Source organism: Pinus tabuliformis, chromosome 3_2 (genome assembly GCF_031772625.1).
Source record: "Pinus tabuliformis cultivar Carrire ecotype Pingquan chromosome 3_2, CPIR1, whole genome shotgun sequence".
In the NCBI taxonomy this organism is placed as follows: domain Eukaryota; kingdom Viridiplantae; phylum Streptophyta; class Pinopsida; order Pinales; family Pinaceae; genus Pinus; species Pinus tabuliformis.
The window spans coordinates 271,595,823-271,609,913 of NC_142302.1; the positions used below are offsets into that span (position 1 = coordinate 271,595,823).

The 14,091-nt window shown below is 40.5% G+C and overlaps 1 protein-coding gene across 1 annotated transcript in view; it reads left to right on the top strand.

Annotated features, from left to right (window-relative positions):
- LOC149180698 (putative methylesterase 12, chloroplastic) overlaps positions 1–14,091 on the top strand; it is an 80,039-nt gene that overhangs the window by 53,413 nt on the left and 12,535 nt on the right. The gene's annotated exons all lie outside the window — the stretch shown is intronic.

The following is a 14,091-nucleotide window of genomic DNA, read 5'->3' on the forward strand; positions in this document are numbered from 1 at the left end:
ATATCTGCTATTTCTTGTTTTGAAATCTTGCATTGAAATCAATTTTGTTATGTTAAACCCCGGTGGATCAGGGGAGCATGATGCTTAATAGAGACTAATAAATAGAAGATTGCCATCCCTTGCATTGGAAAATATTTGCTGAGGTTACATGAAATGCCTGATGTAAGTGGGCCATGGATTTCTTGCTGAGGATACTCAATGCAGTGGGCCATGGATTTCTTGTTGAGGATACCCTGCCAAGTGGGCCATGGAACTGATGTTACTATAAAAAGCCCATGGAATGCTTTGAGGTTAAAGTATAAAGATTGCTTGTGTAAGTCCTCTGAAACTTAAATTTTTTCGTTATAAAAGTTAGCTAGAAATATGTTTTACATTTTTTTTTGGAAAAATACTATTATATTTACAGGAAAATATTTACAAACAGCGATTCAAAAAGTGGAGGGGTATATACATTGGACATAATAACCTCTTCCGAAGAGCTACTAAAAGTGTAATAAAATCTGAATAAGCTAAGGGGTGAAGGTTAAGCATCTTTGATCAACAGAGTGCCCTTAACCAGGAGCTGACGGCATAACTCATCCCACCACATAGAACAAAAAGAAGATAATGAGTTAACCTCATTCTCAAAAACAGACTTACCCCTGATCTTCCAAAGAATGAATAATGTTGAAATCTTCAAGCACTGCCATATCTCAAAGAGAGCAGTACAAACAAGAAAACAGCTGTCTCCAAAAGATGCAGAACATCAGTGCAACTCATCTGAAGAGACGAGCTGAGGCCAAAGCCTTGGATTCGAAATCTTCCAGAAAAAGGTTAGCAACAACTGGAGACAGGAGGGAGCCCATGGCAACACCACAGGTCTGTTCATAGAACTCACCTTCGAAGCTGAAAAAAGTGGAAGTGAGATAGATCTCAACTAACCGAGCGGTATCAGGGTCCGTGAGCTGGTTAATAACCTCAATGGCCTCATTTATAGGAATGCACGTGTAAAGGGAGACCACATCAAAACTCACAAGAATGTCCCCCGGGTCAAGCTTTATGCCCTTAAGCTCTTCAACAAAGGACGCAGAGTCTTTGACGAAAGACCCTGTGAGGCCAACTAAGGGCCTAAGCTTCAAGGCAAGGTATTTAGCAAGAAGGTAAGTAGGACCACCAATGGTATTGACAATGGGCCTAAGGGGAGCCCCCTCCTTGTGAATCTTTGGAAGCCCATAGATCCTCGGAGTAATGGGGCTACTCTCCTTGGAGCAAGACGAAGAGCCTTACATAAAGGCACCTACAAAGAAGAGCAGATCAAAGACGGACCTACATCATCTACAAGTCATCAAGCAAATCTCATCATCAAGCAAGTCCACTTGGAGAGGGCAACTTGAAGGACATCAAGATCCTAGGAAGGCAAGCCATCAAGTCTTCAAGGAGAAAACAAGTCTACTACATCTCAAAATCTATCAAGTAAGTGTATGCCCCCTTCTGAATATACATCAATGTCTTTTTGCAAGGAAAGCAACAAATTGGTAGGGACCAATAACTTTCTTGCATGGAAGAAGAGGATTGATTTACTTCTCAAAGAGAATGAACTTCTAGAACATGTCAAGGGGAATGTCACCATCCCTGCTAAGGAACAAACCCAAGCCTTAGCCAAGTACAATAAGGATGAGACAAGAGCTCAAAGGATTCTAATAGAATCTATCAAGGACTCTCTCATTCCTTATGTCTCCAAATTTGAAACATCAAAAGAAATCTATGATAAACTAGTAGAGCTATTCTCGGTAACCACAGCTGGAGAAGTGATATCTCTAAGAAATGAATTGTACAAGATGGAGATATCAAAGGAAGGAATAACTCCCTACTTCATGGAGATCTCTAAAATGAGAGATCAACTTCAAGAGCTAGGGGAAGTCATGTTCGACAAAGAAATGACAACTGTAGTACTCAATGCTCTACCTGAGGATTGGGGCAACTTCAAATCTAGCAAATATGCCAAGAAGGAAGCTACCACACTAAGTGAAATGTTGTTTCTATGCAAAACAAAGGAAACCAAACTCAAAGTCAAGGAAGATGTGGGATCAAAGGAGCAAGCATTTACTACCATGGCCAAGAGAGACGGGAAATTTGGCAAATTTGGTCCACGAAGAACAAACAACAAAGATATATCCAAAATCCAATGCTATGGATGCCAAGAATATGGACACTACAAAAGGAATTGTCCTAAACTTAATAAGGATAACAACAACAAAAGAAAGAGGGAAGAAGCTCACATGACTCAAGAGGTGAAAGAAGAAGAAAAGAAGAAAAAGAAGAAAAAGAAGGAAGATACTTCGGATCTCTACTATGACTAAGTCAAACTCTTTACTTAAAATCTTCTTTCAAAGTTTTGAGTAGGATAGGAGCATGTAGGAATAAAATAAAATTTCATGGCTAGAAACATCTTTTAGAATCTAGAAGCATGATGCACATAGAGTTCAAAATACTCATGTAGAAGAAGCATTTATAATTGAATAAAATGCATGGTTAGAAATATCTAGGAGCATGATAGATATAGCTCAAGATATTCATATAGGAGCATACCTAGTAGAGGACCTCATCCACAATGAAAGCAAATTGATCATGATTAAGAATCTTAGAAGACCTCCATCATCAAAAGAAAAAAGAAACATTTGTAGGGTAAGGGTCTTCAAGATCCTATGATGGAATCTTCAAAAGAAGATTCATAAACAAATGCAGATGTCTCATTTGGAATCCCATTCATAGGATTCAAGAAAAGGATGATATGTAGGCAAGCTAAGATGAAGCAAGAAGGGTCACACCAAGGACAACCAAATGAAGCTAAGATGATCAAAGGAGAATCAAGATGAGGTATGTATGCATCAAACTTTAGTCATGTTATCATTTGTATATTATTGAGTCATGAGAATAGTTCTATAACATGATCAAGAAGGAAAGAATCTCTTTCACCAATGACATGCTCGAATGCATGTACTACAATGCATTGAAGGTCAACAAAATAAATACTCACATAAGGAGTATAAGATTGTTGACTAAGAAGCAAGTGAAGAAGGAATGCTGACTAGTCCTAGAAGCAAGCAACGAAGAAGTGCTCTCACAAGGAGCATAAAGAGGTTGACCAATCTATCCAAGAAGAAGCAAGTGAAGAAAGAGATTAAGCATGTGAAGAACACCATGATCACCAAGAATCACTATCTGACAAGATCCATTGAAGATATCCCCCGAATGAAGGCAGGACAACTCTGACAAAGGAAGGAAAAACCCTTGACACCTATGAAGACATTGGAGATACAAAAGGTGCATATAATTGATTCTACTCTACAAAGATGTCATGATGAAGAAGCCAGCCAACAAAACTTAATGTTGAAGCAATAACAGGATGAAGTCATGGAGGACTACTCAACCGAAGCATGGGAACAAGCCAGTTCAACGATGCATCCATGAGAAGAGTATTCTGAAGCATGGACAAGATGACAAAGGAGTAGCCAGATGACAAGAGACCTTGATATATGACAAGAAGACCACTTTCCACAAAGGAAGCAATCACATGACAAACTAGGAAGGAAAGTGATCGATGGATGGTGCCCTACCAAAAGGAAGTTCGAACCAAGACTTCATGACATCGAAAGAAAGAAGAAGATCAAGTAGTTGAAGGACCCACGAAGAAGAAGTTGTTGATGAATGGACAAGTCCCTAGCTAAGAGGGAGTTATAACAAATTCCCAATTACAAAGGAACTTGGACAAGTACTTTGGTAGAGGATAGTTGGGCATGTCTTCCTCAATTGAGAGGAAGTGATAGACACAACATTCTTGTCTTCACTTGGGAAGAAAGAATGGGAGGATTGGGTAATCATCTGACATCTGATACTCTTTGAGGATGTGTTGGGCATCCAAGACAAGAGTAGGCAAGAGGACCGATATTCTTTGAGGGCTGGGAACCCAAGACAATAATAGTCCTAGAAGGTCATACTCAGTGAACACCCGGGTGGGTATGTACCTTGAGAGACAATGACTAAGGTGTCTATAAGTCATTGGTCTCGCCAACATTGTGCTCTGATCTGTTAAGAGATAGAGTTGTCAGTCAAGGCCTTGCTGTGGAAACGATGTTGGTTATTATGATGCTATAACAAATGGATTGCAAATCCGGTTTCTCTTATGTGAATTCTTCAAGATTGAGAAATAGCCAAAGACCTTATAATGATTTATGAATACCTCCCTAGTTAAGAGGGAGCGTTGAAGAAAGTGTAACTAGGTTTGGTCTTCATAAATGTATCTTTGATATTTGTATTTATTCAAGAAAAGAGAAATTATTTTTATGATATTTGTCAATGAGTTTCTTGCTCATTGAAGTAGGTCAAGCACATGTTTAAGTGCTTCTAGGAAGTCAAAGAGTCAATGTATTTATGTAAGACCCTTTGAGGGCATGTTACACTGTATGAAATGGTATAAAGGTCAAAGGAATACCTCCCAGCAAAGTCAAAGTCATCTCCTTGCAACGAAAGCCTTCAAGTAGCAAAATAATGAAGAAATAGTCGAGTCAGCCTAAAGACAGCAAGTCGGCCTAAAGGAGGGACAATCCTCTATATATAGAGGCTGTCTACTCCCTCCCAACGTCAATGAAGCAAGCTCTGAAATCAGCGAAGGTAGAAGCCGAGGAAAGTGAAGGAAAAGGCAAGTCTAAGGGTCTCCAAGACAAGGGAAGAAAGGAGGAAGAAGACCAAAGTAAAGAGGACTGTTTCTAGGGCTAGAAACAGTCACACGTGCGAAGAAAAGGAGGGCAAGTCTGCGACATAACAACAACTAGAGAATAGTCCATGAATTATCATTGTTTGGGTGAGAAATTAAGTCTACAAGGCCTCCCAAGCCTAGCGAAGGAGTCTCAATCTCTAGCGAAGGAAAAGAACCCTAATTCTCTAGGGCTTTTACCACACGTGGCAAAACTAGGGTTGTTGTTCATTAGTTTGCAGACCTATCTCTAGAAGAACCTCGTTGGATCAAGGGAAGGGTGTCTTCATAAGTGAAGATCATCTCTAAGTAAAGAGGGAGCATATCTCATCAAGAAGCTCACATAAGAAAGGTCTATCTCTAGACAAAGATCGAAGGAGGACGAAGTGCTGGGAAGCAAAGTGCCGGAAGGAGGAAGTATATGTGCCGGGAACAAAGTGCATAATAGAGGAAGGACTTGAATTGTGCTTGGAGGACATCCTATTCAAGGGTCTAGGGTTTGGCATTGATCAATAAGAAGCTTCAATAAGAGAAACTTACCAAAGGGTTTTCCTCTCTAAGAGAGAGAGGTTTTGGCCTTGGCAGAGAGCCAACATCTGTGTTCTTGTCTTTATGTTTTTGGTAGCAGTTTGATGAAACACACACTAATAATAAGAAGATCAAGCTAAGATAATTGTAAAAGTGCTTCACAAATTGTTATCAAGTCAAGAAGAATCACACTAGACCTAATTGCCCTAGATTCTTCAACAATGTCCTCATAACCTTTGTGTATTCTACAAGCTTTCCTAACCAAGGAAAAGTGTAAAGAAAATGTTAGTAGTATACAATACAAACAAATCTCGATGTGAGGAGGAAACAAAACATAAAAGAGGAAACAAAGAACAAGATCCGGATTATCCACAGTTTCTAGTTCATTCTGCCAACGTTTCAAACCCCAAAGGGGGTCCATCATCAGGACAAATCAGAAAGAATATGAGTGAAAGATTATTGAGAGAAGAGAACCTTGCGACCTGGATATAAATAAACCAAGAGCCCTAATTTTCAGAAAGAATATGAGTGAAAGATTATTGAGAGAAGAGAACCTTGCGACCTAGATATAAATAAACCAAGAGCCCTAATTTTATAAAATTAGGGCTCTTGGTTTATTTATATCCAGGTCGCAAGGTTCTCTTCTCTCAATAATCTTTCACTCATATTCTTTCTGATTTGTCCTGATGATGGACCCCCTTTTGGGTTTGAAACGTTGGCAGAATGAACTAGAAACTGTGGATAATCCGGATCATGACACTACAAAAAACTTCCACAAAAGCTTAAAATCTAACAAAAGAACAAGATACTTATCTTTTGGTAAAATGGTGAAGGCTCCCTCTTAATCCAATCCTTTTGAGGGATGCCTACAACTTTTAAAAATAATTCAAAAATCTCTAAAAATATATATTAGATCTATGAGCTCTAAAAGTCAAAACATAAAAGAAAACATTGCAAAACTTTAAAGTAGAAGGATATACAAGGGATAATATCAGAGACTTTAGCAAATAAGTCTTTGACTTCAGATTCTTCGATCTTGTTTTTCTTTGGCGGAGCTTCATCGACAACATTTTCATGATCTCTATCTCTCTTCTTATTCCTTGGATTCTCTGGACCTTGACTTTTGTAGTGTCCCATTTTATGACAATTGTAGCCCTCAATCTTTGATAGATCAACCTTCTTCTTTGGTCCTTTGAACTTCTTGTATGTTCCCTTCTTCTTGTGACGAGCAGAGTAGGCATTTGAAGTGTTGTCTACTTCATCCTCCTTGTTATTTACTAATGAGATATGGGTTTACTGCATGCATTCCACATTTGTTCAAAGGTTGGTGTATCCTTCCCACTGCTAATTCCTGATGCAAAAGAGCTCCAAGATTTTGGTCGACCTAGTAGTGCAGTAATTATGAGTTCTTTCCTCGGTACAACTTCATCAATCGCTTGGAGTTCATCTCTTATTCTAGATATCCTTACAAAATATGATGACACAGTATCATCTTTTGCCATCTTCATTGTCCTTAGTTCATTCTTGAGGCTAGCTATATGACCAATGTTCTTGATGGTAAATAACTTGGATAGGGCTTCGTACATTTCTTGAGCAGAATTTATATTGGATATGTACGAGATTATATTATCCTTTACTCCATCTACTATTAGGTTCATGGCCAAGATGTTTGTTTCCTTGTACTTCTCCTTTCTTGCATAATCTATAGGTTTCTTAACTTTTCCTTGAACAAAATCCAAAACTTTATGCTTAGCAAGAATGAGATCTGTCCTCTTTTTCCATGTCCTGTAGTTTGAGGCTCCTTCTAGATTGTTTTCTTTCTTCATTGAGGTTTTCATAGTCTCTATAGATAGTAGTCTTCTCTTTTTATATGATCCTTTCCTTAATGACCTTTCAATAGACCTTCAAGCTGCCTTTTCCTTACTTCTTCACCTTAGCTCTGATACCATGTTCGAAAATTAGAAAGGCAAAAATATTTTCTTATATTGATAATTACTTGTGATATTCTTGTAGTCTTATTATCTTCTCTTTATGTTCTTTTATTTTTGTTTCATCAAGCAATAATCAAATCAAAACATGAAGACCAATGACACTAGATGTAGGCACTTAACCAGGGCTAAAACCTCTCTCTAGCTGAAAACCTAGTCAAACTCTTCCACTAATCAAATTGAGATAGACCAAGACCTAAGACACAAAAGACCTTCCTCCTCCACAAAGTTAGCCTTCCAAGATGATTCAATGAACTTCAGTAGTCTCTTCTTGTCCAACAGCTTCAACCCAACAACAATCTAGAATTTCGGCCTTGCTGCAAATCTGAAATTTCAGCGTCCCCAACAACTTCAGAATTTCGCATGTGAGAGAGAAGAGAGATAAATTTTGACTTCTTTTTGCTTGACAAAGACTGACTTCTTCTTCAGTAGGGTTTTCTTCCTCTTCCTTGAATTTCACATCCTTTTTCTTCAGCAACAACTGCAGATCAAACTTGTTGTAGATGTGCTTCAAATGAGGTCGAGTCGCTGCCTTTATATAGTAGATTTTGCCTCTCAATTAGGCCGACTTGGTGGAGGAGGCCTAGAACACTGATTTTACATCAAAATAAATTTCTTCTTTGATAGATAAAGCCCAAGAAGGATATTTCACATATTGACAAGGACAAGGACACTTGATATGAACCCTAGAAACCTACAATGGAGACTTTGACCTAAAAATCATTAGACCAAGCACGAAACCCATCCTTTTAATAAGTCAATTTATTTTATAATTAAATTCCTTTTTCTTTCTTTTGACAAATACATTACATCATGACTCAAATACAATTATGAAGACCGACACTAGCTACATTTTTCAACATAGGGAGGCTGAATTGCCTAAAAATAAAGACACATAACTCTACCTCAGATTCGGCCTTGTGGCCAGTCTGCAGCCAGCCTGCGGTCTCTGCAGCTAGATTGCGGTATCTACGGCTCCTGCGGCCTTTGCAGGTTGCCTAAGGATGCCTGAATTGCCTCAGAATGCCAATGAATTCCGCCTCAGAAATGCCACAAATCCCTGTTGTTTTTCTAGATAGATGAGTCCCATGATTTCTAGATCAGAATAGAAGATAGACGAGAATTTTACTAACTAGGGTGGAATATTTCACCATCAAAATTAGTAGAGGAAAAGGGGTCTTAAAACCCTCAGAGCAATATAGCTAAAAAAGACAAGATGTATTTCATTCAATTCGATGTTCCTAATTTGATTCCAAGTCTCCTCTATTTATAAATTGCTCCATGGGCTCCCAAATGTGAGGGGTTGTGAGTGCAAACCCCAATTTTGGGTCTTTTTGTCCCAGCCGACCCAACTTTTGCACAATGTTGCCCCAACATTGGAAAAATTGGGTTTTAACTTTTACCCCTTTATCAAGACTATAATCTACGGGGTTGGATATGCTATTCAGTCCTCCCGTGGGCAATTAATCAATAGGGGACATTACATGGTTGAGTGGGATCCAAGACCAACCTCTATCAACCAACTAGTGTGGAGTATTCTCTAGGCTTTGCCTATAGCACTAGGTCTTGGCCTAGATTCAAGACGCTAATGGTAAGGAAAAAATGTCAAGGCATTCTACCTTGTTGTCATTACACCTACAATCCTCTTGAATTATTAAAAACGAGACATCTACAAAATGACATTTAACAAGTTGGTTGATATATGGCCATGGGAGAGAAACAACATGAATAAGGCCTTGGCCTATCTTCTGGATAATAAGTTATCCTTGTGATTTGATGATCATAACATGTTGGTCTGGAATGCACGAGCAACCCTGCGTGATAGAATGAAATTTCCAACACCTTAGATATACATTTGTTTATAGATAAATATGTTGAGGCATTTGCAAATAAAGTTTCAACAAGTCTGAGAAATAAATGTTTTTAGCATTGCTAGGATGAAGGGAATACCCAAAAATTTAAAGAGCTACTCATGTTGAATCCAAGACTAGCCTTTATGACCCAATCGATACAATTATCGTTGAGGGTTTGCCTATAGAACTAGGAAATAGCCCACTTGATTCAAGATCTGGATGCTGAACAAAAAATGTTAAGACAATTCATTGTGTTGTCAATCGACTCATGATCCTCTTTGATTTTAAGAAATAATCATTTGCAATATGACTGTTAAGATATTGTTTGGCATCTAGTTCTGGGAGAGGAATGCCATAAACAAGGCCTAGTCCCGCCTTTTGGGAAATGAGGTATCCTAGTGGTTTAGTGGCCACTGCATACAAGGTTTAACACATGTGGGCAACCCTATTTAACAGATGTTGATTGGGGGTAGCATCGGATCTGCTCTAGCCATGAAAATTGGTGGAGAGGCTAAAGCACATGAGATCTCTGTTGAAATATGGTATGTCCTATGCTTACAACAATTTACTTCTTTTCTTCTTATTAGCCACAGATTAGCAATCACATATACATTAAGTAAAGTGCAGATAGAACATTAAATGATCAACAAAAAACAAGCCAAGACAAGAGACACATGATGTGGCGGCTAGCCAAAAACAAACCCCAATGCGGGGAAACCCTTTGATCAAATCTTCTTTTATCTTCAATAATTCAGCAGAGAGAAATAGTACAAAATCAGAATTCTGTAATTTTATATTAGCAGCAACAAACCCTAGATCAGCAAAGTCAAACTTGGTTAAACGAGTTGAAATTGACCTCCAATATGCATGGTCAATTTCCGGTCAAGTAGCCCTCGAAGAGCCTAAAGAAACAACCCTTGATTAGCCCCAAAAACACAGTGAAACTGCTGTTGACTGAAGTCAACTTGCTGCCCAAAACTAGGGCAGTCAACGCTGGTCAAACCTGTGGACGGATTGCCTCGATTTTTGTGCCAAAATCTATGGCTTGCCTAGGAGAGGCAGCCACACCAAAACCGCACTCTTGATGAGTCAACGCTTGCTCCTTCTCACTTGTGAGCTGCTCCTTGTATAACCCAAATGTTGAATTATGGTATGTTCTATGCTTACAACAATGTACTTCTTTTCTTCTTATTAGCCACATATTAGCAATCACATATACATTAAGTAAAGTGCAAATAGAACATTAAACGATCAACAAAAAACAAGCCAAGACAAGAGACACAAGATGTGGCGGCTAGCCAGGGACAAACCCCCATGCGGGGAAACCCTTTGATCAAATCTTCTTTTATCTTCAATAGTTCAGCAGAGAGAAATAGTACAAAACCAGAATTCTGTAATTTTATATCAGCAGCAGCAAACCCTAGATCAGCGAAGTCAAACTTGGTTAAACGAGTTCAAATTGACCTCCAATATGCATGGTCAATTTCCGGTCAAGTAGCCCTCGAAGAGCCTAAAGAAACAACCCTTGAATAGCCCCAAAAACACAGTGAAACTGCTGTTGACTGAAGTCAACTTGCTGCCCAAAACTAGGGCAGTCAACGCTGGTCAAACCTGTGGATGGATTGCCTAGATTTTTGTGCCAAAATCTGCGGCCTGCCTAGGAGAGGTAGCCACACCAAAACCGCACTTTTGATGAGTCAACGCTTGGTCAACGCAGGTGAAAGATACCTTCAGCTGCTTTTGCGTCCTCCTTGCCCTAATGCGTCCTCCTTCCCACGTGTGCGCTGCTCTTTGTATAACCCAAAGCTAAGGAGAGAGAGAGAAGAATGAGTGAGATGAGATGATGAGAAAATGAATCAAACTCTCTTGTATTTATATGATTCATTGGGCATGTGTACTACACATTTAACTGTTGCTCGACTTTGACAATTTGTCAAGTAAATACAAATAAATTCATATCTCCATAAATACTTGTCGGAATCGGATGATATTTAGATCAATCCTACACCTCTCGACAAGAGGAATCTAGGAAAAATATCAGCTGCCATAAATGAGGTGACCCACATGGAGTTTGGCCCTAGTTGCCAATTTTAACACTCCCTCTCAACTAGGGAAACTCCATCTGCAATCTGTCTGACTACCACTACTATCCCAACCATCAAATGCACTGCCCTGCATTGCTTGGCCCTGCTCTGCTCGAACTATGAAGAAGAAGAAATGATCGAGGATGTATCATACCATCCTCCACTGACCCGAAGTAAGTCTCAGAGTGTGTCAACCACTCTCACTGATCCCAGATCAGTATCATTGATTCCAGATCAGTGGAGGTCATCCTAGCATAGGGAGTACGGTAGATACAACGATGCGTCCATCGATAGTACTACTAATGGTCCCTAACCCCATTTCCCTACTCATTGATCATATGAAGGTACTTCCCATGAGTCCCAAACTGCATGGTAGGATGCCTCGACAAGGGAACTAATCATCCGGTCCACAGGAGAACGAATCATCATATCCAACAGTCGCCACAGGAGAATTAATCATCCTGGCCCATAGGAGAACTAATCATCATGTTCCACAGTCGCCACGGAGAACTAATCATCTTGGCCCACAGGAGAACTAATCATCCTGTTCCACAGTCGCCACGGAGAACTAATCATCTTGGCCCACAGGAGAACTAATCATCCTGTCCTACAGTCGCCATGGGGTGTCACAGGGGAAGGTTGAACCTTTCACCCTGTACATAGTGCACCACCAGGGGATGGTGAGTCGCCCTGTGGTCGCATGTCGCTCCAAGAAGTACCTCGCGCCCCCCTGGAGCTCCTAGAGCTCAATACATCATACTTGACCCTCATAAGAGGGTCTTTGAACGACACCAAGTCGTTCTCGAAAAGTCAAGAATTTGACCTTTCCCAGGGGCTTCATCAAAATGTTGGCGACCTGTTCATCTGTACCGATATGTTGGAGCCTTATTGCTCCCCGCTGCACCATATCCCGAATATAGTGGTACCTGATATTGATATGCTTGGAGCGATCATGAAATACGGGATTCTCCGATAAACGAATCCCGCTCTGGTTGTCACACAGGATCACGGTGGTATCCAATGTAAATCCAAACAGCTCACTGAAGAGCTTTCGCAACCAGACCACCTCACAAGAGGCCATACTAGCAGCAATGTACTCTGCCTCGATGGTGCTCAAAGCCATCGACTTTTGCTTCCTGCTCATCTAGGATATCGAGGCAGATCCCAAAGAGAAACAACACCCAGAAATGGTCTTTCGGTCCACCACATTGCCTGCCCAATCAACATCGGTATATCCAAGTAGTCTCACATCTCCGACAGTGTATCTCAACCCATGAGTGATTGTGCCACGAAGATATCTCAACAGATTCTTGGCACCAATCCAATGTGTGTGGTGAGGCTCAACCATATGTTGACTCAACGTGTTGACTGCAAAGCATATATCTGGACGGGAGTTCACCAAGAACATCAAAGCTCCGACGAGTTGACGATATTTGGTAGCATTTCGTAGAACAGGTTCGGTAACACTACCGCTTAACTTCTTGAAGTCAAGCTCCATCGGGGTAGTCACGGGCTTGCAGTCCACTATACCGAATCTCTCCAATATTTTCACCATGTATTTTCCTTGAGATAGGAAATCTCCCCTGGTTTCTACCAGACTTCCAGTCCTAGGAAATAGTGCATCAGTCCTAGGTCTTTCATCTTGAACTCGGAAGCCAACTCCCTCTTACATTTGAGAATGAAAGGGTCTACACCTGTTAGAAAGAGGTCATCAACGTACAACACCAGTATGAAAGGTTTGTCATCTTCAACCTTAAAGTAAAGGTTAGGGTCGGTTTCACTCCTAGTGAATCCCAACTTCATCAGGTAGCTAACGATCCTCTCATACCACGCTCGGGGTGCCTGCTTTAGCCCATAGAGGGCTTTCTTCAACCTGCACACATGAGATTCTCGATCATGAATCTCAAATCCTTCGGGTTGCTCCACATAGACCTCCTCTTTGATCGAACCATGCAAGAACACGGTCTTGACATCCATCTGATGTAGGTTCCATTCTTGCGAAGCAACAAGGGCTGTGATCGAGCAGATGGTGGTATATCGGGCAACAGGTGCAAATATCTTGTCATAGTCTATACCTTCCTTCTGAGAGAAGCCACGAGCAACAAAACGAGCCTTATATTTTTCCGCACTTCCATCAACTGCATGCTTTATCTTGTAAAGCCATTTCGAAGTGACAACTGCTTTGTCCTCGGGTCTGGAGACCACATTCCATACATAGTTTTTCATGATGGACTCATTTTCCTCAGTCATAGCATCCTTCCATACTTGATGCTTGACAGCGTCTGCGAATGATGAAGGCTCATTTTGGATGATCGTGTTCATGATGGTCAAATATCCTTGATACCTGGTCGGCTTCTTACTTTCTCGGAAGGTTCCCCTGGGTGCAACGTGCCCTTCAGCATCATCAAGTGTCCCCCTTAGCCATGAAGGCCTCTTCTTAGAAGAGGAAGGCTCTTGCAGAGGCGGATCGATAGGATCCATAGGTTCTTCCACATCGGGCATTGTCTCATCTTCCTTTTCCTTTGGTTCCCTGGTGTCAGCTTCTTTAGATTCCCTTTGAGTAGGAAGATTTTCAACTTTGCTAAGAGCCATATCTTCGTTAAAGGTGACATCATGGCTAAACTTGATTTCCCTTTGACCAACCACATAGATTCTATAGCCCTTAGTGTTTTCGCTATAGCCCACGAAGATTCCTTTCTTTCTTGATGCACCCAATTTATTCCTCTTCTCCTTCGGCACATGAAAGTATACCGGACTTCCAAAAATTAAAAAATGAGATACGTCAGGTTTCTTACCAGTGAACATCTCTTCAGGAGTCTTGGAACCTAATGCTTGATGAGGGCATCTGTTTTGCACATATACGGCGGTATTCCCAGCTTCGACCCATAGAAACTTCGAAAGTCTTT